General features: G+C 36.7%; 1 protein-coding gene across 2 annotated transcripts in view; it reads left to right on the top strand.

Moving 5' to 3' along the window:
- The first annotated feature begins 1,224 nt into the window (after window positions 1-1,224).
- NRIP1 (nuclear receptor interacting protein 1) overlaps window positions 1,225-20,054 on the top strand; it is a 77,873-nt gene continuing 59,043 nt past the window's right edge. The window contains exon 1 of one of the 2 annotated variants that reach the window (XM_034423080.3): window positions 1,225-1,844. The gene's annotated coding sequence lies outside the window, so the exon portion shown is untranslated. Of the gene's footprint in view, window positions 1,845-1,876; window positions 2,129-20,054 lie in introns of those variants that run through there. The other variant, XM_034423152.3, reaches the window with a different exon arrangement.

The following is a 20,054-nucleotide window of genomic DNA, read 5'->3' as shown; positions in this document are numbered from 1 at the left end:
GTTGGGTTCTGAATCAATAACATGGTATCATGTAAATATTCAACTGCAAGAATATTAATATTGCACCACTGTTATTACATTTTGCTATAACACTTGATAACTGACCAGGAATTTGACAAGTTAATGAAGTTGTTATCCTGTTGTCTATAAAACCGTAACACTGGAAGAGAGCAGGTGGTCCTTTATGAGGCAAAAATTCTTTGCCTATTATCTAATTGTTCAATACAATTATTATAGTAACTTAAATTCTTGGTTCATCTAACCCAGGCATGCACATTTTATGACCCGCAGGCAACATCCACCCATTTGGCTGTTTCTGTCTAGCCTGTGGTGGTGGCAGGGGGGCAATAGTGGCAATGAGAGAGCAGTGGTGGCTGGGGGTGGCAGGGGGCAGCAGAAGTGGTCAGCAGCCTTCCACAGCAGTTCCAGTTTCTCATGTGGCCACTTGGGAAAATGAATTGCCTACTCCTGATCTAACTACATTTTGACTGAATGTCAGACAGAATTTTTTGAGGAACTCAAAAATGATAGACATGAAATAAAATCTGGTAGAAGAATTAAAGCAACAACTGAAATATAATGCAGTAAGGTGAAATGCAAGTGCATCATAAAGATATTTATCTATTTCCTCTTTAGAAAGTCTTAAGGGAAAATATAATTACATTATTGTTTCTATTATCGGAAGACAATGTTATTTAGGTCTCTTGCTCCTAAGTACTGGAATTTTTACAACACTTAAAAGACTTTTTTATTAGGGGGGCATCTGACTATTGTATTTCCTTTCACCTTTAATGTTTTAGATAACATATAGTTGTCATATTTGTTACAGTTTCATATACATTAAAAAGATTTCAATTTATTGATCATTCTTCTAGCTCATTCATATATGGCTAAATTTGAATATTTGCTCTGTATCAGTTCATTGTGAGCCAACATGAAATCATTCATCTGAGGAAATTATTTGAACTTCCTTAATTACCGTCACCTGAAAAGTCTAAAGCAATTCATGTTAAATTGCACTGCGGTTAACACACACAAGCAAGCCTTGGTTTGTCATGCCTGTTTGTTGACTGTACATTCAAATCAACTTTGAAATCAACTTTATTTGCAAGCCTTGTAGCCTTCCATGAGACAGTGCCAAATAGTCAGCTGTGATCTGTTTCAAAGATACACCCCTCCCCCTTCTCCCTCAGATTTTCCTAGCTGGTGGTGGGAAAGAAAAAGGTTAAACCAGCGAAACTTGGCTAAACCTATGAATGGCAGAGCGAGAGAGCGAGAGCGAAATGAAGGGAGGGACTGACAGACTGGAAAGAAGGGAGGGGAGGGAGGGAAGATCGTAGGCTGCGGGTGAGGCTTTGAAAGTCAGCCTCGCAGGCATTGCAGCAGAGCCCCGAATCAGGGAGAAAGGAGGAGGACATTTACACACAGAGACGCAGATACCCTGTGGAGAGGGTGAGGGCAGCTTCCTGAAAGGGCATTGTGTAGTTGTGCGAGTGCAGATATTGTGCGCTTTCGTAACGGCGTCGGAGGCGGTGGCTTCATGAGTTGCTTCGAAGAGCGGCGGCCGCTTTCTCCTCCCCTTCCCTTCCCTTAAACCGCCACTCGTCGGAGCTCCCGAGTCCCCACGCTAGAATTAACTGTCTTGAGTTCGCGTCCGCTTGTCACGGGTGGCCTTTGGAGCAAGGGGAGGTGCGCGCGGGCGCGCGCGCTCAGAGCCCTCTGACGGGCTGCGGACAGGCGGGCCGGCGCTCGCTCCAGACAGGGCTGCAGCCGCTGCTTCCTGAAGACGGCAATGGTAGTCGCGGAAACGGCCGGCGGGAATGCCACGAACCTCATTTTGGGAGGTAAGCGCGAGGGCCCCGGTTGGCTTTTCGCCGGGGGAGGGGTACGGGAGGGCGGGGAGAAGAGGGCGAGGACGACGAGGAAGAAAATGGAAATGGCCGCGACTGAGGTTAGGGACTCCGGGGAGAGAGCGAGCTGGAGAGGCGTCGCTTTGGCACCCTGACAAGAACCGGGATCAGGGAGAGACTTAAACGGACGGATGGAGTCGTGGGGCACAGGCGCCGGAGGAAGAATCGGGGAAGGGGATACTTCGGGTCTCTCAGGTTTATTATTTCCGGTGGAACCGGTCAGTTTTTTTCCCTCCTCTCGCTTTTCCTCCCCCCCTCCCCCGCCACAGGGGCTATATAAATAAAGTTTGGAGGCGAATTAGGAAAGCAGAGCGAGCGAAGTTTGTGCCCCCTGCCCTCGGTCTTTCCAGCCTGATGTATGGGGCGGCTTTTTAAATTCTTTTTTCCTTTCGCATCCTCCATACTTTCCCCTCAACCTTTCTCTGAATTAGAGAGCCCACAAAGTCTTGTGCGCAGTAGCTGCAGTTCCACCAGCTGCTCCTCTGCGGATTTAGAGCCGAGGCCAACCTTGGCGAGCTCCTGAAGGCTCAGCCCTCTTCTTCCCACTCCCTTCCTTGCTCCAGTCTCTTCGTATCGCTCCGAAGCTCCCGTTTCTTCTTTAATTTGCATGCACAACCGCTCTAGAGAAGGCCATGCCTCTTTTCTGCCTGTGCTCACCTCTCGTTATTTATTCACTTCCTTTCCATTGGCAAACAGGGAGATATGCACGCGTGCATGCATGTATACATGCATGCATGCACACAAATGTTAAGATTTTTGTTCCCTGTCCAACCTGATCTTCAATAACGGATATTTTCAAATCTTTAGTTCAATAATGTGTCCCCACTTTCTTTCTCCTTATTCCAAGCTCAACCATATCTTGTTGCACCATTTATCACTAGTGATGAATTTCTTGGCCAAGGCTTCTTCAGAAATAACGGGGGGGGGGGGAGGGAGATGGTATAATATCTATAGGTTTTTGGCTTGTACTTTCTGAATTTAATGACAAACAGTTGTGATTGGAAGATCACTGGGAATGCTATTAAGAAACTTTCTAAAAGTATATAGTGTATGATGACTTGATAACATTGTCAACTCTTAGCACATACAGTATTAGTTATAAAGTTATGACATTACTAAATATGGAAGTGCAATATATGGATACTTAATGTATATTGTTTTTAACAACTCTTTTTCTAAATATGTAGTTTATTTGCCAAACCAATTATTTCTACAATATCAAGTGGCATGTAGTGTCATGCATAATATAATCCACAGAGTTCATTGGGAACATAAGACAATTCAACTTTTAATTTCAGCTTGATTTAGAGGTGAAGATTACTCTTTACTCTCTGGAATAAAGCCTGTTATGAAAGAAAAGATGAATGAATCTGTATTTAACTTTTAATGGATTATAGCTCAGTGTGACATATGTCACATTCTCAGTAGACTAGTTAAGCATGTGTGATCTGAATAGGCAATGTGGTTAATAGAAATATTTTGTTTCCAAGTATTCTGCTTTTGCTTTTTGTTTGTCCCTGGTATTTTTTAATCTTTCTTTTTAAAAAGTTTTTGGCTTATTTTAATTCTTTAAGGAATTTAGGAAGGAACCACTTTTTATATAAAAAAAAAACCTAAAGCATTGGTTTAGGACAGATGATAAGAAAAATATTGGTAGAGTAGTGGCTATTTTTAATTATTGTAAAACAAACGATGGAATATTTACATGATATAAGTCCCTAAATTCAAAGTAAGGTATAGACAATTATTTGTGTTTGAGAAAATATGATTTGATCAGCACAGACTGATCATATAAATATACACAAATACATTACCAATAAAGGTGTGGCACTGAGAATGTGACTTATTAACAGAATGTGTTCAAAGAGCTGCACTTACTCAGTAAATTCCAGATTCTTTCAGTTGCTTGTATTTGCTCAATACTTAACAGGTATAGGATTTAGCATGATTAATTTGTCAAACGTCTTGTGCTACTTTTGGCCCTTATTTTGGGGCATACTTTAAATTTTTCTTCATAATTGGAATATGATTAAAGTACATTCAGTACCACCTTTATTATAGCAATGGCAGTAGCACTTAGACTTATATACTGCTCCACGGTGCATTATAGCATTCTTTGAGTGTGCACAATGTCATTATATAACTTTACCAAACCAGGATTGCTAATTTCTCTTCCTTCCCCCTTTGTTTTTTTTTGGGGGGGGGGGAGTGGGGAGGTAAAAGTAAAAGATAGATTTGGTCACAAGGCTTTCCGTTTCTTTATCAGATTTGCATGGCATTATTTATCATTGTGTGGATACTTTTTCATAAATTATCAATATTTATAAGTTCTGAAAATTTTACTTATATTAAATATAACCCTGCATTATAATTTTCAGAAAAAAGTGCCAATCATTTTCAAACTACAGAGTTTGGTGTAGGGTGGCACTATAATCAACAGGAGATGTTGAAATATGAATTTGCTTGTTGAAAGATCAAGTTTTTTATTCACATTGTTTTCCTAGTCATTTACACATCACTGTGATTTTTTTGTGTGTGCTTGGACTCCTACAAATTCCTGAAAGGCCTATGAATTCTAAAAAAAAGTCAACTCAAGCTTGATTCTTGTGACTAACCAAAATATCCATGTTGTCTTGGAAACAATATATAGATCTATAAAAGAAGGCTTATTGCTTTCTTCCAGGAAGTCTTTTTTATTCAATTTCCTAATCTTGTCTACAGTCCTCAGTTCACTTGGTGATCTCTCATCTAAGTATTAATTTGGTCTTTTTCTCATTATTCTGATCTTAAAAAATAAGATCACCAAGAGGTGCTAGGTTCTACCACCAATGATGGTATGGATTTTAAAACTGAATAGTAATTAAAAGAAATGTTTTGCTCAAGTTGTTTTTTTACAAGTATATAATACCTGCCACAAAAAAATGAAACATTATTTTAAAAGCATGGGATGCTTAAAGGTTGATTTTAATAGGTTGATGCTGGATAAAAATTCTTATTCTGTCTTTGTTTCTAGTGAAAACTTAAGTTCAATATCTGAGTGAAATGCACACCATAATTATTTTGATTTTCTGTTTAAACTTTCTGTTAAATAATATTACTCTGAAGATTTTTAAAAATATCGATGAAATATGCATGTAGTGAAAATTGACAATTAATATAGATCATTTCCAGTAAGGATGGTGGGGAGTAAAAGTACTTCCTCTGATTAAACTCTTAGGAAAATCCATTTAAATTACATTAATTTTAAAATTAATAATTACATTGGTATGAAATTTGCTATTGGTGCCAGTGTGAGATTTCCTTCAAAAGTAATACCAGTTTCAGTAGATTTTTTTTTTTAATTTGATTTATATGCTGCCCTTCTCCAGAGACTCAGGGCGGCTTACAATGTGTTAAGCAATAGCCTTCATACTTTTGTATATTTATATAAAGTCAGCTTATTGCCCCTACAAACTGGGTCCTCAATTTACCTACCTTAGAAAGGATGGAAGGCTGAGTCAACTTTGAGCCTGGTGAGATTCGAACTTACAGTAATTGCAGAAGCTGGTGTTAATCACAATGCTATCAGTCTGCTGAGCCACCAGGCCCTCAGAACTGTGGAAAAAAATGGAGAAAGAAGTTAGATTGTTGATATAGATATATAGGTAGATATAAATACAGATACAGATATAGATGCACCAAACTTGTAAATTATTGCCTTTATCAACTGACATAATGTGCTGTTTAAAATCTACAAGTTAAATGCCAAAAAAATTCATACCAAATCTAGTTGGCTTTCAGGTTAGTGATCTCTTTTATCACTTCTCTGCTTCCAAAAGTGACATTTAAAACATTGATCAACAAAATGATCGATGCATTTTGCAACAGATGTGGAAAATATAAAAACTACTTGATTTTATATAAATTTCCTTGTATCTTGTTTGTTGAATATGACAGTACTGTTAATATTATGTTCCAATACAACAGGTTTTAAATCATCTAAGAATGCCAAGGTGCAAAAATCTAACTGCTACAGAAGTTACATAAAATTATGAAGGTCTGAAAGATGCTGCATAGTCTTGGGTGGAGATACTGCTTCTAGTGAATCAGAGTTGATACAAATAATTTATGATATGTGCTATTGCTTCTTTGTTAATTGCCACCAAAATAGACTTTGGCCATTTTAGAATGTGTTTTTAGTTTATAGAGATCAGTACTAAGACCTAAGAAAAAGTTAGTGTCTTGAAATATTTTTAGAATCTCAATAAAAGTGTATTACAATGCATAAGAAAAAAAATTATTAGATACAACATTAAAATTTACCACATGGAATAATATTGATCAGTCTTTCTACTATATTGATAAAGAGCCAATTCATAAGGAGAGAACAAATACATATCAATACACAAGTATACATTCAGAATGAAATTGCAACAAAACATTCATTATCTATTGTAACATTGTATGCTTTTGTTACTTCCTTTTTCTTTCCTCTCATTTGTTCTTTTCCTTTTTATGTTTTATATAAACATAATAAACAGTTCTATATAGCCCCCCCATACAAAGAAACTTCAGTATGTAATTGCTAATCAACGTCCATGATTCCCCCAGTAGTAAATGTGACAAGGCTTCTTTAACCCCACAAAATGTAACAATTATTGCTTATAATTTGTTGGGTATTCTCATGTTCTAAAAGGCAAAAAAGCAACACTATACTGAGCTCAGATTTTTTTTTTTTTTTTGCTTTAATTTATATGCTGCCCTTCTCTGGAGACTCAGGGCGGCTTACAATGCGTTAAGCAATAGCCTTCATACTTTTGTATATTTATACAAAGTCAGTTTATTGCCCCCACAATCTGGGTCCTCATTTCACCTACCTTTGAAAGGATGAAAGACTGAGTCAACCTTGAACCTGGTGAGATTTGAACTTGCAGTAATTGCAAGCAGCAGATGTTAATAACAGTGCATTAGTCCACTGTACTACAGGCTCTTCTCTTAAATGTATATTTATCTGACATGTTTTATACTGTAACCCTAAACAGGTAGTCCTCGTCTTACAGCAGCTCGCTTAGTGACCATTTGAAGTTACAACGGCACTGAAAAAAGTGACTTATGACCATTTTTCACATTTATGACTGTTACAGCATCCTCATGGTCATGGGATTTTCATTTGGATGCTTGACAAATGATTCACATTTATGATGGTTGCAGTGTCCTAGGATAATATGATCATCTTTTGCAACCTTCTGATAAGCAAAGTCAATGGGGAAACCAGATTCAATTAACAATTTATTTATTTATTTATTTATTTATTTATTTATTTATTTATTCAATTTGTATGCCGCCCCTCTCCGAAGACTCAGGGCGGCTCACAATGCATTTAAAATCATTATAAAAAACATTTAAAAATTAAAACATTCAAAACATTAAAACTCATTCACACCATTTATGGCCGGATCTCGCCGGATCGCAAGAGTGAGATCAACAGCCCCAGGCCTGCCGGAAAAGCCAGGTCTTCATGTTACTAATTTAATTACTAAACTAATTTAGTTACTAAACTAATTTAACAACTACAGTGATCCACTTAACAAACGTAGCAAGAAAAGTTGTAAAATGGGACAATACTCAGTTAACAAATTTCTCACTTAGCAACACAAACTTTGGGCTCAATTGTGGTCGTAAGTTGAGGACTACCTGTACTAAGTTGAGATCGTAAGTTGAGGACTACCTGTACAGTGCTTAATTTTCTAGATGTAAGCTCCATTGAATTCAGTAGGACTTAGCTTTTGGGTAGAACTGGTATTGCTTCAGAAAATTACTAATTTATGCAATTAAGTGATTTAGACAAGTAATTGCCTCTCAGACTCAGACCATACAGAATTCTTGTATAAGTTACTCAGATCCTGCAGGAAAACATTTTGAAAGTAAGAGGTCCTCCTTTCCCCTCCTTTGATCCCCAGATTCAAATTACATGAAAAAATGTTGATGCCATTGATATGTAATGCAATTGAAAATGCTATCTTTTTTGGGTGACACATGCATATAGCCATTGCATCATGTCATCTTGTGAGAAATATACATGTGTCTTTTTAAAAAAGATATGTTTACAATTACGCAGTTTATACTATTATTTATATTGTTGGTAATATAAGGGTTATTTTGGGAATTTATTTAGTGTATGGCATGTTTTAGGAAAATAATTATTTTGGGGCTGCCACAAAAAAGAGGGGATCAACCTATTTGCAAAGCACCAGAAGGCAAAACAGGATACAGTGGTTGGAAACTAATTGAGAGAAGCAATCTAGAACTAAGAAATTTTCTAACTGTGAGATCAATTAACCAGTGAAACAGCTTTTCTTCAGAAGTTGTGGGTGCTTCATCACTGGAGGCTTTTAAGAAGAGACTGGACAACTAATTATCTGAAATGATATAGGAGGTTGGACTAAAAACTTCCAAAGTCCCTTCAAACTCAATTATTATGTATTCTGAAAATTGGAATATAAATAGTAGAATAGATAAATACAGTAAGTTGAATTTCATTCCAGTATATTTATAAAACCAGTTTCTCCAATAGATGTATTTCTAGGAAACTCATATGATGCACTGTGTAAAATAGTTATTTTTATTTTCTAAATACAGTGAAATTTTGATTTAATAGACTATTTGAAGGAAGAAAAATGTCAGTTATTCACAAATGTCTGGTATATTAGCGAGTGTTTCATCATGGCAATATAAATTTGCTGCATTGCATTAATCATAGAGTGGCCTTTGGTGCGATGATAGCATATAAATTTATTAATAAAGAATTTTTTTAAAAAAAATTGAAATTTCACTTTACATATTCATAATTTATGAATATAAAACATCAGAACCTAAATTTCTCAATTGATATTTAAAAAAACTATATTATAATCTTAAAATCCCCCTCAACTTGCACATAATGGATAAAAATGACATGTTGTATAGTTTAGAAGAATAACTAATTGACTTTGAAGAAGGTAAGTATAAACTTAGCCTTGAAAAGGAGGAGGAGGAGGTTAAAAAGAAACTCAAGATTGTCTGATGTCGTAAGAATTTGCTGGTTTTCAGCATTAAGGTGTGTGTTAACACAATGTTAAAAAGTAAAGACATCAGCAATGATCTTAGAAAAGCAATTGTTGCTGCCCATTAATTGTCAAGCACATGGGAAATCAGGAGATTCAGGCACTTTGAATAAATATAAAGATTTATTGCAGGCTTAAGCTCTACAAGAATCTGGGTGAGTGACTGTTAAGGAAAATGTGCGGGAGTTAAGAATAGAAAGGAATTCAAGGTGGACTGGACTCAGATCTCTTGCAGGCATGAAGGTAGTTGTGACTTATGACATGTTTGACCCTTCCCTTGGGCTCAACCTGATCATCTCCTACATGAATCTGGGAAGGGCCATAAGGCCATTTCCAGGCAATTTAAAGTCCATCATTCTCCAATGAGGAAGATTATTTACAAGTGGAAAACATTCAAGACAGTTGCCAATCTTCCCAGGAGTAGATGTCCCAGAAAATTCACCTCAAGGTCAGACCATGCAATGCTCACAGAAATTGCAAAAAATCCAGGAAGTACATCTCATACTCTACAGGCCTTAGTTAGCATGTTAAATGTTAAAGTTCATGACAATATAATTAGAAAAGACTGAACAAGTAAGATTTCTTTGGAAGGATTATCAGAAGAAAGCCTCTTCTCTTTAAAAAAAACAGCTTAGGTTTGTGAAGGTTGCATTTTAACAAATCAAAGACTTCTGGAACACTGATCTTTGGATAGACAAGACCAAAGTGGAAATGTTTGGCCATAAAACACAGGCCACATTTGGTGAAAACCAAACACAGCATATCAGCACAAACATATAAACCTTCAAGCATGGGGGTGGAGGGGTGATGATTTGGCCTTGTTTTGCAGCCACAGGACCTGGACACCTTGCAGTCATTGAGTCGACCATGAACTCCTCTGTATAGCAAAGTATACTATAGTCAAATGTGAGTCCATCTGTCCACAACTAAAATTTGGCCAATATTGGGTCATGCAAGAAGACAATGATCCTAAGCACACCAGCAAATCTACAACAGAATGGCTGAAAAAGAAAAGAATCAAGGTGTTGATCCAATCAGTCCAGACCTCAGTCTGACTGAAATGCTGTGCTGGACCTCAATAGGACTGTGCCTACAAACACAGCTGAGTGGCGCAGCAGACTAATGCTACTGTTAAAGGTAGTATTTAGCTTCCAGCTGCCTACAATTACTGCAAGTTCAATTCTCACCAGGCTCAAGGTTGACTCAGCCTTCCATCCTTTCTAAGGTAGGTAAAATGAGGACCTGGTTTGTGGGGGCAATAAGCTGACTTTGTATTATACAATAGTATGAAGGCTATTGCTTAACACATTGTAAGCTGCCCTGAGTCTCCGGAAAAGGGCGGCATATAAATCAAAATAAATTAAATAAATAAATAAAAATAAATAAATAAACCTCAATAAACAGAAGCAATTTTGTAAAGAAGAGTGTGCCAAAATTCCTCCACAAGAGAAACTAAGAGACTGTTAAAATCATACAGAAAACAATTACTTCAAGTTATTGCTGCTAAAAGTGATTCTAAAAGCTACTGAATCATAAGGTGTGCTTAGTTTTTTGGCTTCTATATTTTGCCTTTCTTTTTGTAAAATAAATGATGGCATGTTGTAATATGTCATGTGTTGTTGTTCATCTATATATTTGCCTGCTTTTAAGAACTGATAAGAACCAGATAATTTTTACTATATCCTGATACATAAAACTATAGAACTAAAGAGGGTGTACTTTCTTTTTTACATGACTATATATACCACCCATCTCACTTTTGAAACTACTCCTGGTGGCATACAAAATGAACAAAGAAAGATGTTCATGCTAGCAAGGCTTAATACTCTACTTTTGAAGCTTGCAAAAGGGCAGTTTAGTAACATTCTCTATTTATAACACTGCATATGCTTGAAATTAGCATTAAACCAACATAGTATAAACTATATCAGGGTTAGAAATCTATATACTTCTCACCAAGAGCATGTGTTGACCTGAGCCTGAATTACATTTTGATCAGTGGACACCATTCTTTTGATACATTATGAAATTACATTTTTGATCAGTAGATCCCTCTATCTTTTAATACATTATATCAACCAAATGTATGTATTTGTCCTTTTATTATTTATTCTATAAAATAATAAAATATATCTATTTTTCAAGTGGCTTCTAAGGAGATTGGTATCTTCTAACGTTATTTGAAAGTTATAGGCAATACTTCTGTTTTTACCTTTTTGAAATCAAGCAAATTTTTTAAGGTTCTGCATTTTGTTCCTTTAATAACTATATGAAAACTTCCAGGACCATGTAGGCTTTGTATCTATTTTTTTGTTTTTGTTTTCATCAACTCATATTTTAGGTTGATTATGTAAAGCTGCTGTTCTTTGGATTTATTGAAATTCCATATTAGGAAGAATCAATATAGCATTGATTGATTATGTGCCATCAAGTCGGTGTCCACTCTTAGTGAATACATAGATTTTCTGCATGACAATCTGTTCCTAACCTCATTGTCAGGTCTTCCAACAGTACACCTATCACCAGTAATGCTGGTGGTCATTGTCATTTTCTCTCTTTCCAGCTTGCACAGCCTTAAAGCCTTCTTCAGAGACATAGGTCTTTGTATAATGTCTAAATTGAAATAGCATACTGTAGTATTAATGGATAGTGAGCTCTGTATTTTGTTGTAGATAAATTGAAGTTAATCTGTCAGGAACCACTAATTTCCAGGCTAGAGAAAACTATATCATAATATAATGTGTTTACCTAAGACCATCACAAGAATGACCAAGTATCCATTCATTCAGAAGAGTCAGAGGGAAAAGCCTAGACTTTAAACTTTAGAATATTGACCTCTGTAAAAGCATTGACTCCTTTGCACTGCGGAGAGCAAATCATTTGTGTGTCATGCTGTCATTTTTTGTCAGCAAGAAAAAATCTAAAATAGGCAAGTCATATTTTAAAATCTTCCACCAGTTAGCCTATTCCTGAGAAAGGAATTAAATGTCTGGGGAGCTGAGATTTATTGCTGAGTTCTTGTATGAAGGCTAACTGTAGTCCTTACTTATATCAATGCTTACTTGAAATTTTCTTGGCAGTATTTCTTTTTAGGATAGGATCAGAATTGTTGGATACCTTTCATTTTTGAATAGAAGAAAGTAGCACTTACATTTTCAGCAGTTTAAATGGCATTTACAGCAACTTTTTAGTTTATCGTATTTGAACTTGTACTAGATAAGGTTAATAGGTTAGCAACAGAAGGTCAAATTACGAGACATTAAGCTTAATTAAAGCAGAGCAGGAGTGGCAGGAATTTGTGACTGCTAAATAGGTTCCCTGAAGACTAATGCCAGTTATGGTGGAACCATGCCTTAATTTAAGTGATGATTAACAGTTTGACATGCTAGACATTTCTGGCCAATCCCATCTGTTCTAGAGGTTAAGAAAGCACACCTTTGTGAGCTGATGGATTGATTTTGGTGCCTTTCTGGTAAAGTTTAGAAGTCCAAGGCCAGTGTAGTAAGTGTAAGTTACATTGTACTAAATTACATTGCTTAGTAATCTTTAACTGTAACTCCTTTGTATTGTGGCTACTATAACATTGCTATAGAATACAAATAACTTTTCAACCAAGTTATGAGAATTGGAAGAGATATACCATGTGACATATGCCTGTATATTCATTTTGAAACAGAATTGGTTGTAATTAATTTTCTAAAGTCATATAAAAATAGTTTACATTAGCACGGACTTCTCTGATAATCATCACGTTTTCTGTTTGAAATTGAACACTGAACACTGAATTCCGAAAGTGGCTCACTTGTTCCATGTTTTTTTACTTTGGACAAATAATCACTATTAAAAGAAAGCATAGAGAAGTATAGAGAAAAAATGAGTTTTATGACACAGCATATGAGACGGGGTAATATGGGAATGGGAAAGTGGGATAAAGTGATCATAGAATGGATAAAGGAACATGAATGCAAAAGTGGCTGTAAGATTTCTAAAACAGTGCAAAGTACAGAGTTGGGAATTCAAAGTAAGATATAAAAAAGGTCACTATATATAACTGTTAACATATGATTGAATATTCAGGCTCTCTATATATATATGAACCTTCATGGAAGTACAGTATATGTGCATGCATTGATCTTAGGATGTATGAGTTCATTTTTAAACAAATACACATATGTGCCAGATAAGTATAATATACCTATATACAGTATAAGTATATAGTATATACTTATATCTGTGTGTCAAATCAGTGTATATGTATAAGTATACAGTAGATATCTAGTAGATATCTTGTAGATGTATATGTATAAGTAGATATCTATTTAGTTCAATAGTTGTACTTTGCTGTATTTTAATGATGACTGCTCCTAATCTCATTTGTTTGTTGTATTATATTTGGGTTATTTATTTGGAATTGTATTTTATTGGAAATAAATAGAATTTGATGAGTAGAGATGACTTTAAATAGTTTCTAGCTTGTTTTCCCCACTTCCTACATATATAGTTTCAAATAATTAAGGTTTAGTGTCTCACCTTATTATTCTTATTATTTGTCTAAGGTAGGTAGATTTTATAAAAGGTGGTGTGTAGCTTGCACTAAAGTTTAGTGTATGCTGTGTTTATTATAGTAGCTTTCAAGAGTTTTCAGTAGGTAAAATGTAATTTAATTGCCATGAGAATTATCAAGTGGCAGAATATGTAGCTATTGTTTGAAATAAAAGCATAATAAAATGTTATTTTAAAAGTAGGATATTATACTACTTTGCTAGCAATTTAATTACTGTGTCAGAATGCTTCACATGAGTTAAAATAAACAAGATAAGTCAAATAGCACATTAAACAACCCTGAATTTATAAACCAACAATAACATATATTCTACTGAAACATCATCAATGTATTATTCTACAGTAGTAAAAAGGTTTTTAATAATGTTCAAGGTTCCCGTACAATTAAACAGAATTAATTTTAGGTACAAGTGAAATTGTATCGCTGTGCACAATTTGGTTTAAACTAAATTGTTTATCAAAGCTTTAGGGTCTCCAAATATCCCTGTGTACAGACAAATCATTTGTCTGAATTTGTAATGGAGAAAGCAGTAGAGTTCTATCTTTGAGAACTTTTTCCAATATGCCATGAAATAGTAAATATGGAAAGACATATGCTAATGACACTTAGTTATAATTCTCCTTTCTGCAAGTTTAAGGTTGGACTACTACAGAGCCTCAGATTGTCTCCAGACTGTTAAGGGTCTGATTATGGGAGAACAAACTGAAGCTGAATTCATGAAAGATTAAGTAGTTATTGAATACAGAAGATGGACTTTGGGATGTGAGTAACATGCCTATTTGATTGGATCATATTTCTCTTCTGGAGTAGTCTTGAGTTTTCAAGTGGATAAATTTTTGCTGATAGAGGAGAGATACAGTGTTTTTCACATACACTGTTAGAACATTGCAGTTTTCTATAGACATTTAAAATATTCTGGAAACTTCTTCTGACCAGAATGTGGCGGCATAGGTGAAAAATGGCATCTTTCAGAAGTGCTACAACATCCATAAGTTGAAATATATACATTGTTTGCTCCTTGCATTTTGAATTCAGTTTGAGATGGGTATAATATACACACAGCATAATGTACTAAGAAACAACATGACATGAAAACAAAAGTTTATGTGTTTTGATTTTTACTCTGTAGAAATTTTCTTTGCTGAACAAATTGCTAGTTTTGAGGAAATCTTCTATTACAGCCTAGATGGGGACTTGAACCCTATTTTTGTATGTAGGTCTTCTCCATTTTTAAAGATTTTGTAAATGGATTTGCAGAATAGTTGTCTGTTCTTATAGCATTGTATTCCAGACACTGGAATAGGAAATAATGATATTCTGGATGTGAGATTTCATATTTTAAATGCATTGATTGTTCTTACTCCAAGGAAAAATGGAATATGTCTGGGAATACCAAAACATTTTGGAAAAGAATCACACTGTATTGTATATAACTGTGAGATAAGACTATAGCTGACTGCTAGGCTATGTGAAGTAAATCTAGAGTTCTGGAAATGTAGAGGAGGAATAACAGAGTATTTTGGTGGTGATAGGTTGGGAAAGATATGGAAGAAACAATGGGTAGGGCAGAGATGGCAAACCTTTTAGAGACCAAGTGTCCAAACTGCAATCCAAAACCCACTTATTTATTGCAAAGTGCCAACACACCAATTTAATCTGAATACTAAGGTTTTACTATCTAAAATAATGATAAACAAGGCAGAGTTCAGCTAATTGTTCTAAGAAAAATGTGATAAATGCACTTTTATGCCCTTTTTCTCCTTTTGAAATACTACATTTATTAACAATACTTTTGTATTATCATTTCTCTTTCCCTCCCTCTCTCTCTCTCTCTGTTTTCTCTTTCCCTCCCCCTCTCTGCCTCTGTTTCTCTTTCCCTCCCTCTCTTCTAACCCTTCCTCCCTTTCCCTCCCTTTCCCTCCCCCTCTCTCTGTCTCTGTTTCTCTCTCTTTCTTTTCCTCCCCTTTCTCTTTCCCTCCTTTTCTCTCTGTTTCTTTCTTTTCCCCTCCCCCTCTCTATTTCTCTCCATCCCTCTCTTTCCCTCTCTCACTCTCTCTCCTTTCTCTCCTCTCTCTTCCCCCCTCCCTCCCCGGGGGAAAAGGAACCCCTGAACTGGGTGGTGGGAATCTGACGTCTGAAGGCTAACAAGCTCAGGAGCAACGCGCCAAAGACCAGCAGGCTGGTGGAGAGGCAGGGCATCCCAACACTGGCAGCTCTGCAGGAAAAAAAACTGACATTTGGGAGGCCAGAGTGAGCTGAGATGATGCAGGATCGCAGTGTGGCTCCATGCTAAATTTCACTCTGCTGCGCAAGGTGCTGTGAGAGTAGGAGGCAGGCCATGGAGGCAACAACAGGAAAATGTACTGTGATGAAGGTGGAATGTTGTTTCGTGCATTTTTTAAGTCCCTCAAACTTTTGTTTTCCTACAAACAATGGTGAGAAATGTGATGGAGAAATGCAATGGAACTGGGCTGGGGCGACGGCGCGCGCGCCCACAGAGAGGGCTCTGTGTGCCACCTCTGGCACATGTGCGTAGGTTCGCCACCATGTAGGGTAGGGTGTTCCAACATAAAAGTGTCAAGCAATTTTGTGTAAACCTTTAGTTCTAGCCAAAGTGCCTCATTCCTTCATTTTCATAGCAGTATTTGTTTATTTAAATTTAATGGCTACCATACTTCAAAGGAGTCTGGATGGCTTATACTTTTAAAAAAAGTGTAATACAATGAGAAATAACCATCCTATATCTAAGCCTGGGAAAACAGCCAGGTTTTCAAGGACTTTCAGAACATTATCAAGAGCTATACCAATCTGTGGGAGGTGATAATGTTCCAAAGGGTAGGCATTGTGACAGAGAAGGTGCACTTCCTAGGTCCCAAAAGATATTGTTAATTGAAGGGACTTGGAGCTCATCCATTCTGCCTAGTCTTCATGACTGGATAGAAACTATTGGAAATAGCATTCTCTCAAGTATCGTATTTTGTACTATTGGAGATATTGAGCTTTTGTCAATTTTGTTTGAAAATGTTAGTCTGTATTTGTCCACAACCTGGTAGTAGATGAACAAAGGAAATTATCATGTGTCATGGTGAGTGAGAGGGATAACTTTTCAAATAATTTGCTTTCCAGATTTCATTTTCTACATTTCCCATGATCCTAGGATAAGAAACAGAGAGTGTAGGTTATATTTTGGGAAAACTTGATTATCTCTGACATGACTCTGTATATTTTAATTTCTTGCACCCTTTTGTGTACTATGTTGGGCAATTCTTATGCTGGGCACTGATCCTGACACCAGTTGTCCCACCAACTAGGGTCCTGACCTGAGCATAACTTTGCCGGAGGGACTAACAGGACTGTGAATGTGGGAGCCTTTTAGGTACTGACTTTGTTGGGGCAAGGATGTGCCCTTTGTGGTTTTTCCTTTTGGGCTTCCCTCCTGGACTCTGAATTCCTATACTTGGCTAAGGTTTCCTGCAACAAGTACTCCAGATCATCGGGCTTTCAGCTGAAGGGTGCTGATTGGAGATGAGGCAGTTATATGTTTGATGGTTGCTGTGATGATACCATAATCCAGTCTCAAGCTAATGACACTAAGAATGTTGGCTGCATTGATTGTGTTCATGTTGGAAAGCACTGGGACTTCTTCTATTTTTCCTGCTTGCAGGTGCTGTCATGATGCATGGCCTTGCTGGCTGCTGCTGGAAGCTGTTGTCATTGTAGCATGGTGTTTTTTCAGTTCCCAAAGAGAGAGGTGGTGGTGACAGCTGACTGGTTTACAGACTGGTGTGGACTCCCTTCCCTCCTCAATGGTGTTATTTTGCCCCTTTATTGCTGACTCAACTGAGTTGGCACTTTGGTATCATCATGGTTAGCTGTTTCATATAGGTAGTCCAGGATTTAAGTCCATGATTTGAACCAGAAATCCCATTGCTAAGCAAAGTGGTTATTAAGTCATGCCTGATTTTATTATGTTTTTTGCCACAGTTATTAAATTAATCATTGCAGTTAAATAAACCATGCAGTCGTTAAGCAAATGCAACTTGCCCCATTGACTTCATTTGTTGGAAGCCAGCTGGGAAGGCCACATATTGCAATCACATGACACTGGGATGCTGCAGGCATTGTAAATATATGCTGCTTGTCAAACACCCAGATTCTGATCACATGATTCTGGGGATGCTGTAGTGGTCATATGTGCAAGGAATGGTGTAAGTCACTTTTTTCAGTGCCAATAACTGAATGGTTGCTAAACAAATGATAATCCAAGGACTACCAACATAGTGCTGTCTTATTCAATATATACTTCCTAGATAAGAATGTTAAATGTCTTTCCCCCCTTCCATGTAAGGTACAAGAAGGGGAGCTATCAGGGTGGATTTGATTTAAATCGACTTGATTTAAATCACAATTTAAATCATGATTTAAATCACTAGTAAAAAGGCTTGATTTAAATCAACTCGATTTAAATCATAATTTTTAAAGAGCAGCTGTCATCTCTGCTACTCCTTTGACCCGCTGTTGACTCACCGATAGTCCCAGTGTTGCAGAATATACAGCCTCATGCTACATAACTAAGCTCCATTTCATGCTGAATAAACTAACTTATTTATGTATCTTAAATAGAAAACTATCTTACGATAGATTTTTACCCCAAAAGTTTGTTATTAAAATAAATTTGATAAAAATCAAAAAAATCTGATTTAAATAAAAAAAAATCTGATTTTTTTATTTTTTTAAAAAAATCATTGATTTTTATTCACCCTGGGAGCTATAGAGCAGTTCTTTTCAGTTTGTGCCTTTCCTTTTGAACAGGCTGTAACTGTAAATTCAGGAAACATAATCCCTAATGCCTTTTAGAAAGGCAATGAGAAAAATGTTGCAAAGAGAATTTGAACTGTGATGTTGATCAGGGTGGACTGCCAACCAGTAATATTTGTTCTGATGTAGAGAAATGTTTTCATTTAGATCAGAGGTCTTCAAACTTGGCAGCTTTAAGACTTGTGGACTTCAACTCCCAGAATTCTCCAGCATAACTGGCTGGAGAATTCTGGGAGTTGCCCAGAATTCTCCAGCCAGCTATGCTGGAGAATTCTGGAAGTTGAAGTCCACAAGTCTTAATGCTGCCAAGTTTGAAGACCTCTAATTTAGATTTTAGTTCTAATAAATCTATATTTATCTAAGATGTGGGAAGCAAATTGGAATCTATATTATACAAAAACTGTAAACAAAAACCAGTTACATTTTCTGGTTATTCAAAATATGTGTGTGTGCATACACACAAACACAGTGTTTATATATTTCTGTTGTAGGCCATCCGGAACTAGTTGGGAGTAGATGCTATTTTACAATACAGTTGTATTACAATATAATAGAATTCTGCTCCAGTTCCATCATCTTTTTGATCCATTCCTCCTCTTCTTTCTGTTCTTGTGCACATAAGATGTAACTTTTTAATAGATGGGACTCTCTTGCCAGACTCCATGGTATAGGAAAAAAAAATTGGGAAGAGGCAGTTCCTCAAATGTTCCCTTACTTGTTTAATTTATTTATGAATAGATGTATAAGGAATATTTGTAATGAAATATATTGGCTGGGGGTGTGGACTTACCTTTACTTTTGTATGTAAATGATGGCATGTTATTGCTCTAGATACTGAATAATTTGTGCTAGTGCTGGCTGGATTGAAGATACAAAAAGTATAGCTCTGAAAATGATCATATCAAAATATACAGTATGTATGTTAATGAAATGGCAAAAATCACAAATTATGAAGAAATGCATGAAACAAAATAAAACCTACTCCAAGAAGTTCAGTTTAATTGGTGAACTGTTGAAATAAGCTTATTTCACAAACGACATCTGAGCTTGTTTCACAACTTTGTTTTGTTTTGTTAATTTTGAAGTTCTGAAGACAGAATGCATTATATAATTCTGAACTCATGTTCTCTATTTCAGACATATTTCTAAGAACATTTAAGTGCAGACAGTCACAAACTGTCATTCTAGACCAGGAATGTCAAATTCAAGGTCCGGGGCCCAGATCCGGCCCACAGGGTGCTTAGAACTGGCCCGCGGGGCCACCCTAGAAACAGCAAAGGATTGGCCACAGTGCGTGTGCCACCAAAAATGGAGCTCGGGAGGGCCACATGCGGCCCTCCCAAGCTCCGTTTTTGCTGGAAGAAGGTTGCAGGAGGTCGTTGCAGCCGAAAACGAAGCTCAGGAGCCTGTTTTGTTGGCAGAGTGTTCGGGCCACCACAGGGCTCCCTGACACGAGTAACATTGAGCTGGCCATGCCCATCCTGGCCATGCCCACCCCAGCCCCCTGAGGGCAAACACAACTCTGATGCGGCCCTCAATGAAATTGAGTTCGACACCCCTGTTCTAGATTATGCCACAGAAGGAAGCTTCTATAGGTAGATTTGAAGGGATGAATAAAAAGCAATTATATATGTATCAGTGTCATGAAAATCTATTAAAATTCTTTTATAATTTACAAAT

The sequence above is a fragment of the Pantherophis guttatus genome, chromosome 5 (genome assembly GCF_059756535.1).
Source record: "Pantherophis guttatus breed Tessera chromosome 5, ASM5975653v1, whole genome shotgun sequence".
Lineage (NCBI taxonomy): Eukaryota > Metazoa > Chordata > Lepidosauria > Squamata > Colubridae > Pantherophis > Pantherophis guttatus.
Note: the sequence above shows the minus strand (reverse complement) of the source record. Positions and strands in the feature narration are given on the sequence as shown.